Source organism: Danio aesculapii, chromosome 4, assembly GCF_903798145.1.
Source record: "Danio aesculapii chromosome 4, fDanAes4.1, whole genome shotgun sequence".
Lineage (NCBI taxonomy): Eukaryota > Metazoa > Chordata > Actinopteri > Cypriniformes > Danionidae > Danio > Danio aesculapii.
In genome coordinates, this window is record NC_079438.1 from 18,593,393 (window position 1) to 18,615,304 (window position 21,912).

General features: G+C 40.0%; 1 protein-coding gene and 8 non-coding genes across 9 annotated transcripts in view; all 9 read left to right on the top strand.

Moving 5' to 3' along the window:
• LOC130222020 (gastrula zinc finger protein XlCGF57.1-like) overlaps positions 1–21,912 on the top strand; it is a 752,525-nt gene that overhangs the window by 347,292 nt on the left and 383,321 nt on the right. The window lies entirely within an intron of this gene.
• trnan-guu (transfer RNA asparagine (anticodon GUU)) lies at positions 2,487–2,560 on the top strand. Its single transcript has one exon. It is a non-coding gene; the product is annotated as a tRNA-Asn (tRNA).
• trnak-cuu (transfer RNA lysine (anticodon CUU)) lies at positions 2,788–2,860 on the top strand. The gene has a single exon. It is a non-coding gene; the product is annotated as a tRNA-Lys (tRNA).
• Positions 2,969–3,042, top strand: trnan-guu (transfer RNA asparagine (anticodon GUU)). The gene has a single exon. It is a non-coding gene; the product is annotated as a tRNA-Asn (tRNA).
• Positions 3,754–3,826, top strand: trnak-cuu (transfer RNA lysine (anticodon CUU)). The gene has a single exon. It is a non-coding gene; the product is annotated as a tRNA-Lys (tRNA).
• On the top strand, positions 7,107–7,178 carry trnap-agg (transfer RNA proline (anticodon AGG)). Its single transcript has one exon. It is a non-coding gene; the product is annotated as a tRNA-Pro (tRNA).
• On the top strand, positions 8,644–8,715 carry trnap-agg (transfer RNA proline (anticodon AGG)). The gene has a single exon. It is a non-coding gene; the product is annotated as a tRNA-Pro (tRNA).
• Positions 10,184–10,255, top strand: trnap-agg (transfer RNA proline (anticodon AGG)). The gene has a single exon. It is a non-coding gene; the product is annotated as a tRNA-Pro (tRNA).
• trnap-cgg (transfer RNA proline (anticodon CGG)) lies at positions 11,717–11,788 on the top strand. The gene has a single exon. It is a non-coding gene; the product is annotated as a tRNA-Pro (tRNA).

Sequence of the window (21,912 nt, forward strand, 5' to 3'; positions counted from 1 at the left end):
TGAGACATAATTGCATATTAACAGAAATGAGATAGTGTAAAATGGGAATTGAACAAGATATAATGTGTAAGGTGTTTATGAAGGAAGGGGAAGGTTTATTACATTTGTTCTTCTATTGTGAAAAGTTGGAGGAATTTATGGATAAATGAAAGAAAATTGCTAAATCGTTAATAGGGGACATATATGTGGATGAACAAAAGAACTGGGAAAAATGTTTTTACTTGATCAAAATGAATGTGGTATGTATGCTTTTAATCTATGTATAACAATAGCTAAGTATGTGATTTGGATAAGGAGAAATATGGCTAAACATGATGGGAAGAGAGTGGATATATGGCGTATGTTTAAAAACAGAATGGAGATGGCTGTAAAATTGATATTCAACTATTTTATAGTACAAGAAAAGGAGGATGTATTTATAGAAATAATAGTAAAAGGGAACGTAATGGTTGAATACAAGGACAACATTTTAAGTTGATTATGGGAAAAATATGAAGTCTAATAATGAGTGTTGTAAGTATCATGTGATTTTTGTGGCATGTGATCATTTCTTTGTAAAAATGTAAACATTTGATTTTAATAAAAAAAAAATTAAAATATCTCATTTGAACTCGGAAGCAAAGCAGGGTTGGGCCTGGTTGGTACTTGGATGGGAGACCACCTGGGAATACCAGGTGCTGTAAGCTTTTTAAATTCCTTCATTTGGCAGCTAATACACTTTCCAAAATACAAAAAAAAAAAAAAAAAACCTCTGAATTCCTCTCTGAACTCTGGAACCAGCCAAGTCAGTGTAACCACTTCCCCTGATTCCATTCGGGGGAAAGTGGGTACAGTGACTTGGCTGGTTTAACTTAGCAAGAGCTGTTGGTGCCCCGGAGCAGAAACAGAAAAAAAAAAAAAACAGGTAAACAATTAGGGGAACAGGGGCCTTGTTTCTGTCAGTGCTGTGTCAATGCAAGCTGAGCTGCGCTCGGCTCCTGGTGCTGCGCCTATTTTTAAATAGCTAACTCTTTGACGGCTGCTCTCGCTTACGGCCATACCACCCTGGCAATGCCTGATCTCATCTGAACTCGGAAGAAAAGCAGGGTTGGGCCTGGTAGGGACTTTTGCAGCATGTAGGCTGGGTTTACGATTGGTGTAGCTCTAGTAGACGTTAATAAAAATCAGCAGTTGGGGCATCCTTTGAAGCCAGGGGAGCGCCCCACGGGCTATGTGATTGCGGCCCCTTAAACTCGACTCACTCCAGAGTGGACCTGAACAGCTCCAGTGGGGGCGAAAGGCGACTGCAGTGCACTGGCTGACATCAAAGCAAAGAGAACAAAGCGAGCCAGCCAGGAGTCGAAGCTAGAATCTTCTGATCCGTAGTCAGACGCGTTATCCATTGCGCCCTGTCTGCTTATCTTGTCATCTTTAGCTTGTAGCTTGTAATAAGGACACAGCTCAATCAACACGGAGTTCATTCAACACATGCTGTCCTTCGTTATTATGGCAAGTTGTGGTGTCGATAGGATGCTCTTACAGTGCATGTGACAGTCCCTCCCTAGAAGAGCTGTGATCCAGGGTCTGAGACTTTCTCCTCTCCAGGAGGAAGTTACAAGCATTAGATTTATTTTTGTCAGAGCAGCTGCAGCATACTTGCGTGGAGGCCCACAGCTAGGCTTGAGGGCAAGTTACTGCAGGACCTTCTCTGGTGGTCTAGTGGTTAGGATTCGGTGCTCTCACCACCGCGGCCTGGGTTCGATTCCCTGTCGGGGAACTTCCTTTTGAGCTCTAGCTATGAAGATATAGTTGCATTAGTGTCTGAGTCTCTGTGGCGCAATCGGTTAGCGCGTTCGGCTGTTAACTGACAGGTTGGTGGTTTGAGCCCACCCAGCTAGCTCAGTCGGTAGAGCATGAGGCTCTTAATCTCAGGGTCGTGAGTTCGAGCCCCACGTTGGGCGTTTCTGTTACCTTTCTCTCTCTCTTTTCGGCAGCTTTCATTTGGATTCATCGAGCATTCCTATCAAGACAAAGTTCAGCATTTCTACCACAGTTGCATTAGCGTCTGAGTCTCTGTGGCGCAATCGGTTAGCACGTTCGGCAGCTTTCATTTGGGTTCATCCAGCAGACCAAGTGAGAAAAAGTTCAGCGTTTCTACCACAGTTGGTATGGTTAGTCTGAGTCTCTGTGGCACAATCGGTTAGCGCGTCCAGCTGTTAACAGAAAGGTTGTTGCTTTGAGCCCATCCAGGGACGAACGAAGGCTTTTACTGCCTTGCAACTGCTAACACATGCACCGGGCAATGATCCTGGGCCACGTGCTGTCTAGCATTACAAGTTGACATCAGGATTTAGCAGAAGTTTGTTGTCCAGTGCCTGCATTGGCCAAGTTACTTATTTCAGTTGTTACCTTTCTCTCTCTCTTTTTAGCAGCTTTCATTTGAATTCATCGAGCATACCTATCAAGACAAAGTTCAGCATATCTACCACAGTTGCATAACTGTCTGAGTCTCTGTGGCGCAATCGGTTAGCGCGTTCGGCTGTTAACCGAAAGGTTGGTGGTTCAAGCCCACCCAGGGATGAATTAAGCTTTTCTCTGCCTTGCAACTACTAACACATGCACTGGGCATAGAGCCTGGGCCACATGCTTTCTGGCGTTACAAGATGACATCAGGATTTAGCAGAAGTTTGTTGTCCAGTGCCTGAATTGGCAAAGTTACTTATTCCAGTTGACTAAAACACAGTATCAATCTTTACACAGGTAGGGAAGGTAATGATCAAAACAGTGACTTGAAAGAATCTGTCAGAAGCCTGGCTAGCTCAGTCGGTAGAGCATGAGACTCTTAATCTCAGGGTCGTGGGTTCGAGCCCCACGTTGGGCGTTTCTGTTACCTTTCTCTCTTTCTTTTCAGCAGCTTTCATTTGAATTCATCGAGCATACCTATCAAGACAAAGTTCAGCATTTCTACCACAGTTGCATTAGTGTCTGAGTCTCTGTGGCGCAATCGGTTAGCGCGTTCGGCTGTTAACCGTAAGGCTGGTGGTTCGAGCCCACCCAGGGACGAATCAAGCTTTTCTCTGCCTTGCAACTGCTAACACATGCACTGGGCATAGATCCTGGGCCACGTGCTGTCTGGCGTTACAAGATGACATCAGCATTAAGCAGGACTTTGTTGTCCAGTGCCTGGATTGGCGAAGTTACTTATTCCAGTTGACTTAAAATCAACATCGAGCTTTACACAGGTAGGGAAGGTAATGATCAAAACAGTGACTAGAATGAGAGTTTCAAAAACCCGGCTAGCTCAGTTGGTAGAGCATGAGACATTTAATCTCAGTGATGTGGGTTCAAGCCCCACGTTGTGTTTCTGTTAGCTTTCTCTCTTTTCGGCAGCTTTCATTTGGGTTCATCCGGCAGACCCAGTGAGACAAAGTTCAGCGTTTCTACCACAGTTGGTATGGTTAATCTGAGTCTCTGTGGCACAATCGGTTAGCGCGTTCAGCTGTTAACCGAAAGGTTGTTGCTTTGAGCCCATCCAGGGACGAACGAAGGCTTTTACTGCCTTGCAACTGCTTACACATGCAACGGGCAATGATCCTGGGCCACGTGCTGTCTAGCATTACAAGTTGACATCAGGATTTAGCAGAAGTTTGTTGTCCAGTGCCTGGATTGGCCAAGTTACTTATTTCAGTTGACTTTAAAACAGCATCAAACTTTACACAGGTAGGGAAGATCAAAATATTGATCAAAACAGTGACTAGAATGATTGTGTCAGAAGCCCGGCTAGCTCAGTCGGTAGAGCATGAGACTCTTAATCTCAGGGTCGTGGGTTCGAGCCCCACGTTGGGCGTTTCTGTTACCTTTCTCTCTCTCTTTTCAGCAGCTGTTATTTGTTCTCCCTGCGTTTGCGTGGGTTTCCTCTGGGTGCTCTGGTTTCCCCCACAGTCCAAAGACATGTGGTATAGGGAATTGGGTAGGCTAAATTGTCCGTAGTGTATGAGTGTGTATGGATGTTTCCCAGTGATGGGTTGTACCTAGAAGGGCATCCGCTGAGTAAAATATGTGCTGGATAAGTTGCCGGTTCATTCAGCTGTGGTGACCCTAGATTAATAAAGGGACTAAGCCGAAAAGAAAATGAATGAACGATAATTCCCGCCAGGGGCAGACTGGCATCTGGCAAGGGCCGGACCGTTTTTTAAATGTGGGCCGGTCAGTTTTTTTTTTTTTTTTGAAATATGTATTGTTTTTACATGCAGGCAGCTTTTATCTCTTGCTAGATGTGATATTATGATGATGAGGAAAATAATAATAGTAATAATAAAAAGAATAATAATAAATGTTAAGCATTTGGCCCAATCGGCGATGGCTGCCTGGTTTCGTGCAGCCAGAAACTGTACATTAGGTCATGATTATTCATATTTATTCATTAGGTCACCTATAATTGTTTAATAAGCACATATTTATTCAAAACAAGAATGAGGCAAAGCCCAGCATAAGCAGTGATTCAAATAATGACAACACTCACAGTGAGAGAGTTAAAAAGGATGAGAATATGTAGAATCAGACAGACAATGTGCACAATGTCAACTTAGAAACAAGGAGAAGCCAACATATAGACAGTAGCAATAAAGATTTGATTATTATCATCGTATCCAAATACTTTATAAATAATATTTTAAACCTCCTCCGGTGTTTATTGTTTTTAAGGGAAAGGCACAGCCAATCAAAATGCCCATATGTCTTTTGGGCCGGAGGAGCGAACGTGACTGAACCCTTTCTGCATGTCTAGGTTATATGTTGACAGCGCAATTTATTTATTTATTTTTTTTGTGGATTAAATTATTGGTGGGGACATTTCAATGGTTGGAGGACATTGGTGGGGACACATCCCCTCCGTCCACCCTAAATCTATCTATCTATATATATATATATATATATATATATATATATATATATATATATATATATATATATATATATATATATATATATATATATATATATATATATATAAATGTAATATTACATTTATAAGTAGTAATTTAATAGTAATACACTTAATGTTTGTTTAATATGGGTTGTATACTAGTATTCCACTTTATTACATAGACAGGCATAGCTGTTTGAGTTCTGAATAAGCCAAATAGGCTCAACCTACCAGTTAACTGTAGTAAAAACCACTTTCTATATTTAAGTGCATTTTTTGTTTTCATGTATTAAATAAACAAACTGCCACTTTTCTAATTAAATGACATGCATATAAATATATATTTTTAAACTTACAGGCTAATTCACAGATTTCACGATCTGAATGATAATAATGAATAAGAAGTATTTTTTAATACTAGACAACACTTGATGTTTCTGTCTCTGTCAGTGACTCAGTGATAGTTACAATGGGTACATTCTCTAAGTGGTTCTGTCACTCTGTTTAATCCTTTCTGTGCAAGAATGTATAGTTAATGTTACACGAACTGTAAAGTGTTTAATATTGGTAGTTCATTTTGAAATAAAAATAGCGAATGTTCATAAAGAGTTACATTTTTCCCTGGAGGAAACAGCTGTGCTGATGAGGTGAACGCTGAGAAAACCCGACAGCTTTTCCGTGACATTGGAGGATACGGGTGATACAAGTGTATCTATATCAAAGAACTGCAAATAAGCAGATATTATAACAATTTATCAATTTATCACTCACCTCGTTCTCTCGCTGTCCATGGCTGTGGTTTGCTGATCAAATGAATAACAAGACAGGGAGGAGCTGAATCCTGAGTAGAAATATAGGGGGGCTACAGCCCCCCCTAAAACAGGCCAAGCAACGCCCATGGTGCGCTCACTGCGCTGGGTCTCTCAGTTAGTGGCGAGACCACTCGATGCTCGATGCCAACAGTCGGTCGGCGAGTAAATTAATATGATGAATGGAAACACACAGGCCTGTGCGTATAGACATGTAATGTAATGCTGTACAGTAATTAAATACCCATGAGTCACTTGTGACTTTGTATGTCATTTTAGATATTTTATATACTTAATTTTAATTTTTAAACTAAAAACATTTCCTTTCTATTAAAAATAACATGTTGTTAAAATGTATACAAATAAATCAAGTTAAACAAGTCATGTTTAATAGACCAAGAACAGTATTTCCTACAGTCTAATAGTTTTTATTCTGGAGAAGGTCTTGGGCTATTTATTTTAGTCTGGCTGCAGTAAAAGCAGATAGGCCCAATAGAACCTAATGGTTCTCATGTATGTTGTGACTGGTCTTAAATTTCAAATTCCAGACAAGGCCACTCTCATTAACTTGAAATCACAACCTTTCTGCAGCTATTTTCTTGTTTGTGTTTCATCATCATCCACCTAACATGAGACCATTAGTTGAAAGACACGGAGTACTTGAAGTCAAGATCTCCATTGCCAAAGATTAGCAGAACCTTTTAGCTTTGTAACGTGACAGTGAGATTGAAGCAAGATTGGATGAATCTCATTTGAAGTGTGCAGCAAGTCTGCGAATTCGAAGCTAACTATTGTCCTCAGATCATCACGCCTAAGTTTTGAGAAAACAAGTCGGAATTGTTTCACAAAACTTAAATGTAACCCAAGAAAAACAACCCAGATGGGACTTGATTCCACAATCCCCAGCTTCGAAGGCTGATGCCTTATCCATTAGGTCACTGGGTCAATACTAGCAATTGTCATATCTGTTGTATGGCTCAGGAAGTTCTTGTAACTCAGAAAACAGTACTTTAGGATCCCTATGCCATATTGCATTCAGACGATCTGGTGTGTACACCTAATGACAAAGCAGCTTCTCTGAGGAGTTTTCCTTTGTCATGTCTTTTTGACCTAAGGGTTTGAACCTAGCGTTTTAAAGGTCACACTGGATTGTCTTGCACAGCCAACTTAAAAGGAACTGCATCAAAGATAACCCAGTTGCTACCTTAAACCCACAATCCCCAGCTTCGAAGGCTGGTGCCGTATCCATTACTCCACTGGGCTGTTTTTCACTGCCTGTGAACTGTAATTTGCCTCCAGTAAGTTGCTGACACACGTAAAAAAACAACATGAACAAAGAGTAGATTGGATCAGTCTCACAGAATTTTTTGTGGCACTGCAGACTGCTTCTACAGGGCTCGTTGGTCTAGGGGTATGGTTCTCGCTTAGGGTGCGAGAGGTCCCGGGTTCAAATCCCGGACGAGCCCTTTGCCTGTCATAGAAAAAGCAGCGGTGCTGTGCTGTCTATGGTGTTTCTATGTTAATCGTAGCAGCTTTTGCTGTGATGTTAGTTAATGAACATTTAGTGGACTTCTGATCTCAATCAGTCTAACATGTACACTTATTCAGACAAAAAAAAGGAGCGGTAATGATTCGGTTCTTAGATTTGTTTATGGATCTCAAACAACCCACCAGCTTTATATGTAAGCACCGTTTTAATGACATGCAAACACATCTCAAGAAGGTTTTCACAGCTACCGTGTTTCATCCACCAAACATTGCTAACATATTGAAGTGAGACCTTCAAAGACAACCCAGATGGGACTTGAACCCACAATCCCAAGCCCCGGAGGTTGATGGCTTATCCATTAGGCCACTGGGTCATTTCGCCAATCATTTGTCATGGATCTTTTGTATGCCTTCAACAAGATGCCAACGCATGGAAAACTGCACTTTAGGATCTCGATGCCAGTTTGCATTCCGTCAAATAAAATGTGTGCAACTAATGGACAAACATTTTCTTTGTGCAATCATACACTTTCGTGTCTCATTGGTCCCGGGGTATGGTTCTCGCGTATGGTGTGACTGGTCTTGAGTTTCAAATTCCAGACAAGGCCACTCTCATTAACTTGAAATCACAACCTTTCTGCAGCTATTTTCTTGTTTGCGTTTCATCATCATCCACCTAACATGAGACCATTAGTTGAAAGACACGGAGTACTTGAAGTCAAGATCTCCATTGCCAAAGATTAGCGGAACCTTTTAAGTTTGTAACGTGACAGTGAGATTGAAGCAAGATTGGATGAATCTTATTTGAAGTGTGCAGCAAGTCTGAGAATTCGAAGCTAACTATTGTCCTCAGATCATCACGCCTAAGTTTTGAGAAAACAAGTCGGAATTGTTTCACAAAACTTAAATGTAACCCAAGAAAAACAACCCAGATGGGACTTGAATCCACAGTCCCCAGCTTCGAAGGCTGATGCCTTATCCATTAGGTCACTGGGTCAATACTAGCAATTGTCATATCTGTTGTATGGCTCGGGAAGTTCTTGTAACTCAGAAAACAGTACTTTAGGATCCCTATGCCATATTGCATTCAGACGATCTGGTGTGTACACCTAATGACAAAACAGCTTCTCTGAGTTTTCCTTTGTCATGTCTTTTTGACCTAAGGGTTTGAACCTACCTTTTTAAAGGTCACACTGGATTGTCTTGCACAGCCAACTTAAAAGGAACTGCATCAAAGATAACCCAGTTGCTACCTTAAACCCACAATCCCCAGCTTCGAAGGCTGGTGCCGTATCCATTACTCCACTGGGCTGTTTTTCACTGCCTGTGAACTGTAATTTGCCTCCAGGGAGTTGCTGACACACGTAAAAAAACAACATGAACAAAGAGTAGATTGGATCAGTCTCACAGAATTTTTTGTGGCACTGCAGACTGCTTCTACAGGGCTCGTTGGTCTAGGGGTATGATTCTCGCTTAGGGTGTGAGAGGTCCCGGGTTCAAATCCCGGACGAGCCCTTTGCCTGTCATAGAAAAAGCAGCGGAGCTGTGCTGTCAATGGTGTTTCTATGTTAACTGTAGCAGCTTTTGCTGTGACGTTAGTTAATGAACATTTAGTGGACTTCTGATCTCAATCAGTCTAACATGTACACTTATTCAGACAAAAAAAGGAGCGGTAATGATTCGGTTCTTAGATTTGTTTATGGATCTCAAACAACCCACCAGCTTTATATGTAAGCACCGTTTTAATGACATGCAAACACATCTCAAGAAGGTTTTCCACAGCTAGCGTGTTTCATCCACAAACATTGCTAACATATTGAAGTGAGACCTTCAAAGACAACACAGGTGGGACTTGAACCCACAATCCCAAGCCCCGGAGGCTGATGGCTTATCCATTAGGCCACGGGGTCATTTCGCCAATCATTTGTCATGGATCTTTTGTATGCCTTCAACAAGATGCCAACGCATGGAAAACTGCACTTTAGGATCTCGATGCCAGTTTGCATTCCGTCAAATAAAATGTGTGCAACTAATGGACAAACATTTTCTTTGTACAATCATACACATTCTTGTCTCATTGGTCCCGGGGTATGGTTCTCGCATATGGTGTGACTGGTCTTCAGTTTCAAATTCCAGACAAGGCCACTCTCATTAACTTGAAATCACAACCTTTCTGCAGCTATTTTCTTGTTTGTGTTTCATCATCATCCACCTAACATTAGACCATTAGTTGAAAGCCACGGGGTACTTGAAGTCAAGATCTCCATTGCCAAAGATTAGCGGAACCTTTTAAGTTTGTAACGTGACAGTGAGATTGAAGCAAGATTGGATGAATCTTATTTGAAGTGTGCAGCAAGTCTGAGAATTCGAAGCTAACTATTGTCCTCAGATCATCATGCCTAAGTTTTGAGAAAACAAGTCGGAATTGTTTCACAAAACTTAAATGTAACCCAAGAAAAACAACCCAGATGGGACTTGATTCCACAATCCCCAGCTTCGAAGGCTGATGCCTTATCCATTAGGTCACTGGGTCAATACTAGCAATTGTCATATCTGTTGTATGGCTCAGGAAGTTCTTGTAACTCAGAAAACAGTACTTTAGGATCCCTATGCCATATTGCATTCAGACGATCTGGTGTGTACACCTAATGACAAAACAGCTTCTCTGAGGAGTTTTCCTTTGTCATGTCTTTTTGACCTAAGGGTTTGAACCTAGCGTTTTAAAGGTCACACTGGATTGTCTTGCACAGCCAACTTAAAAGGAACTGCATCAAAGATAACCCAGTTGCTACCTTAAACCCACAATCCCCAGCTTCGAAGGCTGGTGCCGTATCCATTACTCCACTGGGCTGTTTTTCACTGCCTGTGAACTGTAATTTGCCTCCAGGGAGTTGCTCACACACGTAACAAAAACAACATGAACAAAGAGTAGATTGGATCAGTCTCAAAGAATTTTTTGTGGCACTGCAGACTGCTTCTACAGGGCTCGTTGGTCTAGGGCTATGATTCTCGCTTAGGGTGCGAGAGGTCCCGGGTTCAAATCCCGGACGAGCCCTTTGCCTGTCATAGAAAAAGCAGCAGTGCTGTGCTGTCTATGGTGTTTCTATGTTAATTGTAGCAGCTTTTGCTGTGACGTTAGTTAATGAACATTTAGTGGACTTCTGATCTCAATCAGTCTAACATGTACACTTATTCAGACAAAAAAGGAGCGGTAATGATTCGGTTCTTAGATTTGTTTATGGATCTCAAACAACCCACCAGCTTTATATGTAAGCACCGTTTTAATGACATGCAAACACATCTCAAGAAGGTTTTCACAGCTACCGTGTTTCATCCACCAAACATTGCTAACATATTGAAGTGAGACCTTCAAAGACAACCCAGATGAGACTTGAACCCACAATCCCAAGCCCCGGAGGTTGATGGCTTATCCATTAGGCCACTGGGTCATTTCGCCAATCATTTGTCATGGATCTTTTGTATGCCTTCAACAAGATGCCAACACATGGAAAACTGCACTTTAGGATCTCGATGCCAGTTTGCATTCCGTCAAATAAAATGTGTGCAACTAATGGACAAACATTTTCTTTGTGCAATCATACACTTTCGTGTCTCATTGGTCCCGGGGTATGGTTCTCGCGTATGGTGTGACTGGTCTTGAGTTTCAAATTCCAGACAAGGCCACTCTCATTAACTTGAAATCACAACCTTTCTGCAGCTATTTCCTTGTTTACATTTCATCATCATCCACCTAACATGAGACCATTAGTTGAAAGCCACGGGGTGCTTGAAGTCAAGATCTCCATTACCAGAGTTTGGTGGAACCTTTAGGTTTGTAACGTGACAGTGAGATGCAAGCACGATTGGATGAATCTTATTTGAAGTGTGCAGCAAGTCTGAGAATTCGAAGCTAACTATTGTCCTCAGATCATCACGCCTAAGTTTTGAGAAAACAAGTCGGAATTGTTTCACAAAACTTAAATGTAAATAAAGAAACACAACCCAGATGGGACTTGAATCCACAAACCCCAGCTTCGAAGGCTGATGCCTTATCCATTAGGCCACTGGGTCAATACTAGCAGTTGTCATATCTGTTGTATGGCTGAGGAAGTTCTTGTAACTCAGAAAACAGTACTTTAGGATCCCTATGCCATATTGCATTCAGCTATCTGGTGTGTACACCTAATGACAAAACAGCTTCTCTGAGGAGTTTTCCTTTGTCATGTTTTTTGACCTAAGGGTTTGAACCTAGCGTTTTAAAGGTCACACTGGATTGTCTTGCACAGCCAACTTAAAAGGAACTGAATCATAGACAACCTAGTTGGTACCTTAAACCCACAATCCCCAGCTTCGAAGGCTGGTGTATCCATTACTCCACTGGGCTGTTTTTCACTGCCTGTGAACTGTAATATGCCTCCAGGGAGTTGCTGACACACGTAACAAAAACAACATGAACAAAGAGTAAATTGGATCAGTCTCACAGAATTTTTTGTGGCACTGCAGACTGCTTCTACAGGGCTCGTTGGTCTAGGGGTATGATTCTCGCTTCGGGTGCGAGAGGTCCCGGGTTCAAATCCCGGACGAGCCCTTTGCCTGTCATAGACAAAGCTGCAGAGCTGTGCTATCTGTAGTGCTTTTGCTGGGACTTTAGTTAATGAACATTTAGTGGAGTTCTGATCTAAATCAGTCTAACATGTACAATTATACAGACAAAAAAAGGAGCGGCAATGATTCGGTTCTTAGATTTGTTTATGGATCTTTTGTGTTTGTACACAGTCTCTTCTCTGTAGGCACCATGCAGGATTCAAAATGGCCTTTCGCGTTAGGTATCTCGTTACTCTTTTAGTCATAACAGGTAATATGCATAGCACTGCAGGAAGTTAATGACATGCAAACACATCTCAAGAAGGTTTTCACAGCTACCATGTTTCATCCACCAAACATTGCTCCCAAATTGAAGTGAGACCTTCAAAGACAACCCAGATGGGACTTGAACCTACAATCCCGAGCCCCGGAGGCTGATGCATTGTCCATTAGGCCACTGGGCCATTTTGCCAATCATTTGTCATGGATCTTTTGTATGCCTTCAACAAGATGCCAACGCATGGAAAACTGCACTTTAGGATCTCGATGCCAGTTTGCATTCCGTCAAATAAGATGTGTATATGGCCACACTGGGCAAAGTATAGGTATACTCAGGCACAGAATCTGGGTCAGAAGTATGCCCTATGAGCATGCTCTGTGGGTATTAAGTAATTAACAAAATAGTTAAGTCTCACTAATACTAAGTTGAGTCCAGGCACAAAATGTGCCTATAAGGTCCCAATAATGCACTCATACAAAGTAGTGTGGTTATGAACATGCATGGCCATTGTGGCTTTAACACAAAACAAAACTAGTTCACATCTACTATGTAGCAAAAGTAGCACAATATTACTTCAACTGCATAATTACATATTTTGAACGCATAAAGTCAGTAATAAATGAAGCTATCTAAAAATATAAAGACAACATGGACTATTTTTCAAAGGTTCGGGACGACTGCTTTATTTTATAAAGATGCAGATATAAAAGTAACCTTGTAAATAATTATTCCTTTTTAATATGTTAACCTTTCCATTTGAATATGTTAAAATATAATTTATTCCAATAATGTGAAAGCTGCATTTGAGGCATTTGTGTCCTACATGAAATCACTCTAATGATTTGGTGCTTAAAAACATTTTTATTTTTAATTAACCCAAAACTACTCATGCATTTTGACTGTTATTTTATGTTTTGTGTTACAATGTAAACGTCATCAATGTCACACACACACACACACGCACACGCACACACACACACACACATACACACACACACACACAGATATATATATATATATATATATATATATATATATATATATATATATATATATATATAAACTATTATTTTTCATTTCATGTGTTAAGTTTTTAGTTAAGATTCTCCACAGAAATTGCAAAAAAATTCCCGCAGATTCTGTCTGGACCTAATTTTGAGGTAAAATCAGAAAGAAAGGAGAAACTGGTGTGTAAATTGAAAAGAATCACTTATGGATTCAAGCAGTCAGGCAGGAACTGGAACAAAATGTTGATTACTTGTGTGAAGACTTGTGTGTATGGCTTTTGTGCTTATGTAAACATATTCAAGGACATGATGATGGGTAGCATTTTTATTATATGCAGTGGGCCGCTTTGGCTGAATTGTAATTTTTGTGTGAACTACCCCTTTATATGCTTCTGTAAGTAAAGGTAAAGTTATATATTATATTACAGATATTATTTAAAAAAATAAACCTTAAATAGGAAGTTGTGAAAATAAGAAGAAAGAGGTCATAATTACAAGGAGGAGATTTGGACTCATATTAATAGGAAGTAATGTGTTTTTAGACATGCAATTGGATTAAAAATGTTTTTCAAAATTGTCTTAAAAATGTTTAAAGTTTTTGATCAGCTTCAAATACTGAATGTCTGTCTGTGTGTGTGTATGTGTGTGTGTGTGTGCGCGTGTGTGTGCGAGAGAGCAGATATAGTGGAAAGTGGAAAACGAGGGAAAAATTTTATCAATAAGTCATGACTAAAAGTAAGTGGCAAAAAAGCTTTAAAAAAGACTTTTATTTTGGCGTGGCGATGTGACGTCATAAGGCTGCGCCACTCCTCCACTGTGATTCCATGCTTTGATTCAACTGAAGAAAGGTTTGTTTTAAAACTTTTACACATATATAAACCGATTGATTAAAGTTTCAGTTTTTTTCATCCTATGTTAAATTATGTACTTGTTGTTGAAAATAATATTTTAACCCTTTATACAACGTAGTATTTTACTCACAGTAATGAGGGCTATTGTTTGAACAGAAATGTGTGTAATAAGTGTTTTAATGAAGGTTTAGTTTATTAAATAGTATAATGTCATTCCATTCTAAGTATACATATAAGAAATGGAGAACTGGTTTTAATCAGCTCATTTGTGGCTATTGTTTCTTGCTTGACTTACCTGATTTATTTTTGTTAATTACTCTCATATAAAGAAACTGTTGAAGCAAGTGTTGAAGAGAAGTTATTTTGTTTCTGTTCATTAATTTATTCATTAAATTTTTTTTTATTGTTTTGTTCATTTTAAACAGGATAAAGTGTCCAAACAGAGAAAAACTCCTGCTGAAGCGACTGATCTCCACACTGTTATAAAGATGGCGTTTATTAAAGAGGAGAGTGAAGATGTGAAGATTGAAGAAACATTCACAGTCAAACAGGGAGATCTGCAGGAACAAACAGGTTGGTTTTCATTCTCAAAGACCAACTCAGTCATTTGATCCTCATTCAGATAAATTTTAATAATAAGAATACTCAAATAAATCCATCTTGCAGCCCTGAGTGTGCTGCCTAGGTCTCCTAAATGCACATAAGCACTCATTGAAAGACAGGAATGAGTTTCTTTCGTCACTTGTTCTCGTGTCTTTTGTCATTCTTTTATGTATTATTAGTCTCCCATTTCTCTACCTTCTTAAGGTTATTGCTTTTCTTATTCTTCTACTGTTTGTAAAGCATCATTGAGCACTGGCGCTTTATAAAATAAATAAAAACAATAAATTAAAAAAGTTTAACTGAGCTGACAATATTTGACCTACAGTATTCTCATAGAAGATATCTGCTATTACAGTGATGTTGGCTTGGTACTTTCCATTTGCATATGTCACGTTGATCACAATTCCCTTTTTTATCAACTTCTTTATGGGTTTAAACTTGTTTCTAGTAGTTGTTACTAGTTCTGACAGATAGTATCTGAGTTAGAATTACATCATTTTTATAATAACTAATTACCAGGGCTATTGTGTTTAAACAGGGTTTCTGCGGGGTCTTAAAATGTCTTAAATTTCAAAATCTAAATTTTAGGCCTTAAAGTCTTTTAACTTTTAAAACATTTGTTTATTTATTTTTTTATTGATTTTTTTCAAAGAAAGTTTGTGTTTGGAAAAGTGTTTGGATACAAGTAAAGCTTGCTTGTTTTTACACAATATTTAAAATCTTTTGCTAAGAAATATCTAAAAAATATTGTAATTTTTTTTTATTCATTTATTATTGTATTATTAAATGTATTAAATCATAATATTTTTTGATGGGGCAAATAAAAATCTTTTCCATCTGGGGCATTTGAAAAATTCCCTTTATGAGTCTAAAATTTAATTCATAATTGTCTTGAAAATGTCATAAAAGTCTTGCATTTTACTTGGTGAAACCTGAAGAAACCTGGGTTAAAGTATGTCAGAAAATTTTTATTCAATTTTAAATATGCTGAATTAAAAGGATGGACACTAAAGTAATTAATAATTATTAAACATTGTACAGTATTCTAAACTATATGATGTTGCTGAGGGACGACGTGAAACAAAACAAACAAATTATAGTGGAACAATAACGTTTATCATTGCACTGACTACAACTGGTCAACAAACTAGTCTAAAAATGACTTTTGCTGCTTAATAAATGGATTACAGCATGCTGATGATTTGCAAACATTTGAGTGTAAAGTTCGTCAGTATTGACCATATTCTTCATGTACCAGATGGCGCCGTTATTGGAATCTTTTTGCCTGAAATTTATTTTTTTTAAGAATTAATTTTTGGATCGTAAATACAGTGTTATGCTGCTTAGGCATGGGGCGATAACAGTTTACAAGGTATACCACAGTTTGGAAAAGTCAAGCTTTTAAAACCTTGTATATCTAAGGTTTTGTTTTTACGTTTGAAGTTTTTTTAGGACAGTATCTCCAGCAGAAAAAATATCCAAAGATGCCATTTTAAATAGTAAAGAAATCTGTGTTTCTGAAACAAATGAAGACAGCAGAAGTCAATGATTCATTTGAATGATTTAACCTGAACACCATGCCTAATGCTGCTTGATGTTGCAAAGTCAAATTTTCATTTTTTTATTTTTTATTTGTATGTAAAGTCATGTACACACTTGTTTGTAGAGCAAGTAGTGTGACCATTTTCTGCCGTTTATAACTCCTGGTCCTTTCTCCAGTTGTCAACTGAATTGGAAGTGCTAAAACAATAGCATATGAGATCAGGTCACTATGACATGACTGACAATTGACACTGTTTGTCATTGTACTCTGGTTTTTCTGAGATCTGATGCTGAGTATTCCTAGGGATTTTCACACTTCAAATGTTTAACCCTGGGTCATTCTAACCCTCGATCACGTTCCACACTGCTCATGCTATACCTGGTGTTCATTAACAGACAGTCCACATTTGCAAACCCCTAGTTAACATTATTATTTGTATATTTATGTTGTCACTGTCCCTCATTGGACAAACAGCAGGTCACCTTTTTAGATGGCATTTCTGCATCTTATAAGGTATTTAACATGTCGTCACGTTGGTCTTCAGCTAAGCATCAGGACATGCACAAAGTCAAGAAAACAAAGACAAAAGTACAAATGAATTAAAACAAGTAGCAAAGTATGTCATCTTGCCATCTCCTCATCACTCCAGTTTACAGCAAACGTGGCATTAAGCATTTGCATAAGTTCATTCATTCATTTTCCTTCAGCTTAGTCCCTTTATTCATCAGGGGTCACCTTAGCGGAATGATCCACCAACTTATCCAGCATTTGTTTTAAACAGCGGATGCCCTTCCAGCTGCAACCCAATACTGGGAACATTTGCATAATTTATATACAATAATGCAAACTCACAAATATAAGCGTGAATTATGCATACTTGCTGTGAACGTGCAGGATCTGTCTCAATCAGGCCTTTCAAGCAAGTTACAAATGTTTAAAGCCAGTGGAAGATACAAATGAGGGAACACAACATGAGTAATCTAGAGCGAGTGCATTTGATCATTTGCATTTAAAGCCACAGGCACAAAAAGAGCTTGGTTTTTCTCTGACCCCCAAAATGAAATCTTCTGCAAGGTACAGTACAGACCAAAGGTTTGGACATCTTCTCATTCAAAGAGTTTTCTTTATTTTCATGACTATGAAAATTGTAGATTTACACTGAAGGCATCAAAACTATGAGTTAACACATGTGGAAATATATGTATAACAATTTATGTCATGTTCTAGGTTCTTCAAAGTAGCCACCTTTTGCTTTAATTACTGCTTTGCACACTCTTTCTATTCATGCCTAGGCAATCTATTGATGAGCTTCAAGAGGTAGTCACCTGAAATGGTTTTCATTTCACATGTGTGCCCTGTCAGGTTTAATTAGTGATATTTCTTGCCTTCTAAATGAGTTTGGAACCATCAGTTGTGTTGTGCAGAAGTCAGGTGGATACATAGCTGATAGTCCCACTGAACAGACTGTTAAAATTTGTATTATGACAAGAAAAAAGCAGCTAAGTAAAGAAAAAAAAACGAGTGGCCATCATTACTTTAAGAAAGGAAAATCAGTCAGTCCGAAAAATTGGGAAAACTTTGAAAGTGTCCCCAAGTGCAGTCACAAAAACCATCAAGCGCTACAAAGAAACTGGCTCACATGCGGAACACCCCAGGTCGGAAGACCAAGAGTAACCTCTGCTGCGGAGGATAAGTTCATCCGAGTCACCATCCTCAGAAATTGCAGGTTAACAACAGCTCAGATTAGAGACCAGGTGGATATTCCAGAAAGCTGGGTTAACTTACCATCTGCTAAACCCTGAACTTTTGGTTGATTAACCCAAAACCTGCTTATTGTGAGTATGTCAGTTCCAAAACACCTGATAAGAGTTAGTTAAATCAACCTCCTGAAGATAACCATGGGTTAATGCGCGTGTACGGCGCATACCTGAAGGCATTTTCAAGTCACAGTGAAAAAAAAAAGCGCAACGCACTTTACAGAGGCGGAGGTTTTAATCACAGATTACACATCTGCATCAGTGAAAGAAATATAAGATAAGAAATAGACAAGAAAAGAAAAAATAAGTAATTCGTTAGTTTAATAAATTACACATGCCACCCTCCCTTTTATTGTAATGAAAAATTTAACATCTCTTTGCCAGTTTGCATTCCGTCAAATAAGATGTGTATATGGCCACACTGGGCAAAGTATAGGTATACTGCGGCACAGAATTTAACATCGCGACGTACCTGTAGAGAGGTGGGTGTGAGTTTCGCGCGACGTACCTGAAGAGCGGTGGGGGTGAGTTGCGCGCGACGTACCTGAAGAGCGGTGGGGGTGAGTTGCGCGCGACGTACCTGAAGAGCGGTGGGGGTAAGTTGCGTGCGACATACCTGAAGAGCTGGGAGGGATGCAGTGGAGAGTGGTGTGCGACGTATTTAAGGACCAGGCGGGAGATGCGCGATTTCCGGGAGATTATCTTTCATTTTGCAGGATACTCCCGGAACTTCCTAGAGACTTGGGATGTCTGCATGAGCATCACCTTAAGGTGAGAAATGTATACTCACTTAAAACAGTTGGGTTAATAATAACCCAACAGGTAACCCATAGATGGGTCAATTTGGCACCGACTTTCTGTTAGGTTATTTTAACCCAATCCATAGGGTTGATAAGGTTAACCCAACAATTTGGGTCACAAAAATAACTAATTTGTTGGGTTATTTTGCCAAAAAGTGGCTTAACCACTATATAACAATAAATTATTTGTATTATTAGGGACCGAGCACCGAACGGTGCAAGGCCCTATTGGAATTGCTCCGTTTATTATTAGGGACCGAGCACCGAACGGTGCAAGGCCCTATTGGAATTGCTCCGTTTATTATTATTATTATTATTATTATTATTATTATTATTAGGGACCGAGCACCAAACGGTGCAAGGCCCTATTGGAATTGCTCCGTTTATTAGGGACCGAGCACCGAACGGTGCAAGGCCCTATTGGAATTGCTCCGTTTATTAGGGACCGAGCACCAAACGGTGCAAGGCCCTATTGGAATTGCTCCGTTTATTATTATTATTATTATTATTAGGGACCGAGCACCAAACGGTGCAAGGCCCTATTGGAATTGCTCCGTTTATTATTATTATTATTATTATTATTATTATTATTAGGGACCGAGCACCAAACGGTGCAAGGCCCTATTGGAATTGCTCCGTTTTTTATTATTATTATTATTATTATTATTATTATTATTATTCCGCCCCTAATCGGGGCACTTTTGAGGGTCTAAACGTGCTCGAAAACTCACGAAATTTTGCACACACATCAAACGCGGCGTAAATGGTCGGCTGATAGGGGTCTCGAAAGTGGGCGTGGCAAAATGACTCGACAGCGCCACCTAGAAAATTGATACGGACAAGCCCCCGAGCCACGAATCACGCACATGCACGAAAATTGGCACACACCTCAAACATGCCAAGACCTACAAAAAAGTCTCAAGGAGCGATATCTCAAACCCAACAGGAAGTCGGATATTTATAGCTTCCTGCGGCGAAAAAGTGGCGTTTTTGCCATTTTCAGGCGTTGTACTTTAACGAACTCCTCCTAGGGATTTGATCCGATCGACACCAAAATTGGGTTATGTCATCTAAAGGCCTTGGCGATGTTAAATTGCGAAGCTTTAGAGTTTTCGTCGATGGGCGTGTCCGTGGCGGCCTCGCAAACTTTGACGACTCGCCACGAAACAGGAAGTCGTTATAACTCAGGCATGCATTATCCGATCAGCCTCAAAATTCACACGTTTGATAACCGTCCTGACCTGAACACGTTTACATGCCAATATCCCGATACAGTTATAGCGCCACCTGCTGGCTACAGGAAATGACATGATTTTACATTGTCACAAACTCCTCCCACAAATTTGGTCATATCAGCACCAAATTTGAGAGGTGTCCTCTGAACACTCTAGCGATGATATATTGTGAAGGTCCAGAGTTTTCGTCGATGGGTGTGTCCGTGGCGGCCTCGCAAACTTTGATGGTTCGCCACGAAACAGGAAGTTGTTATAACTCAGGCATGCATGATCCGATCAGCCCTAAAACTCACACATTTGATCACCGTCCTGACCTGAACACGCTTACATGCCAATATGCCGATACAGTTATAGCGCCACCTGCTGGCGCCACCTATAAAAATTAAACGGACAGGCCCCCGAGCTACGAATCTCGCACACGCACGAAACTTGGCACACACGTCAAACATGCCAAAACCTACGAAAAAGTCTCTTGGAGCGAAATCTCAAACCCAACAGGAAGTCGTATATTTTTAGCTTCCTGCAGCGAAAAAGTGGCGTTTTTGCCATTTCCAGGCGTTGTACTTTAACGAACTCCTCCTAGGGATTTCATCCGATCGACACCAAAATTGGGTTTTGTCATCTAAAGGCCTTGGCGATGTTAAATTGCGAAGCTTTAGAGTTTTACTCGATGGGCGTGTCCGTGGCGGCCTCGCAAACTTTGACGATTCGCCACAAAACAGGAAGTCATTATAACTAAGGCATACATGATCCGATCTGCCTCAAAATTCACACAATTGATAACCGTCCTGACCTGAACATGTTTACATATCAATATCCAGTTAAAGTTATAGCGCCACCTGCTGGGAACAGTAAAATTGCCTATAACTCAGCCACACAATGTCCGATCGGCCTGAAAATTCACATGGTTGATTAAAATCCACTCCTGAAGACAACTACATGGCAATATTGAGTCACAGTTATAGCGCCACCTGCTGTCAACAATAAAATTGCCTATAACTCAGCCTAACAATGTCCGATCTGCCTGAAACTTCACATGGTTGTTAAGACTCATCTCCTGAAGACATCTACATGCCAATATTGAGTAACGGTCATAGCGCCACCTGCTGACAGTAGGTAGTTTGGCTTATAACTCATCCACACAATGTCCGATCAGGCTGAAACTTCACATGTTTGATGAGTTTCCACTACTGAAGACATCTACATGCCAATATTGAGTCACAGTCATAGCGCCACCTGCTGACAGGAGCAAGTATGGCATAAATCTGTGATTTTCTCAGATTTTTTTATGTATCGGCTTAAATTATTATTGTTCGCGGTTCTCTGTCGTCCTACGGCCACCGGGCGGCGGTGAGCCCGTGTGCGAGGTCCCTATCATCGCTGCTTGCAGCTTTAATTATTATTATTATTATTATTATTATTAGGGACCGAGCACCAAACGGTGCAAGGCCCTATTGGAATTGCTCCGTTTATTATTATTATTATTATTATTATTATTATTATTATTATTATTATTATTATTATTATTATTATTATTATTCTTCTCCCGAATGAATCGCGATTTTGAGGGTCTAAACATGCCCGAAAACTCACGAAAATTTGCACACGCCCCAGAAGTGGCGAAAATTTACGTTTGTTATAGGCTTCGGAAGTGGGCGTGGCAAAATGACTCGACAGCGCCACCTAGAAAATTGATACGGACAAGCCCCCGAGCCACGAATCACGCACATGCACGAAAATTGGCACACACCTCAAACATGCCAAGACCTACAAAAAAGTCTCAAGGAGCGATATCTCAAACCCAACAGGAAGTCGGATATTTATGGCTTCCTGCGGCGAAAAAGTGGCGATTTTGCCATTTCCAGGCGTTGTACTTTAACGAACTCCTCCTAGGGATTTCATCCGATCGACACCAAAATTGGGTTATGTCATCTAAAGACCTTGGCGATGTTAAATTGCGAAGCTTTAGAGTTTTCGTCGATGGGCGTGTCCGTGGCGGCCTCGCAAACTTTGACGACTCGCCACGAAACATCAAGTTCTTATAACTCAGGC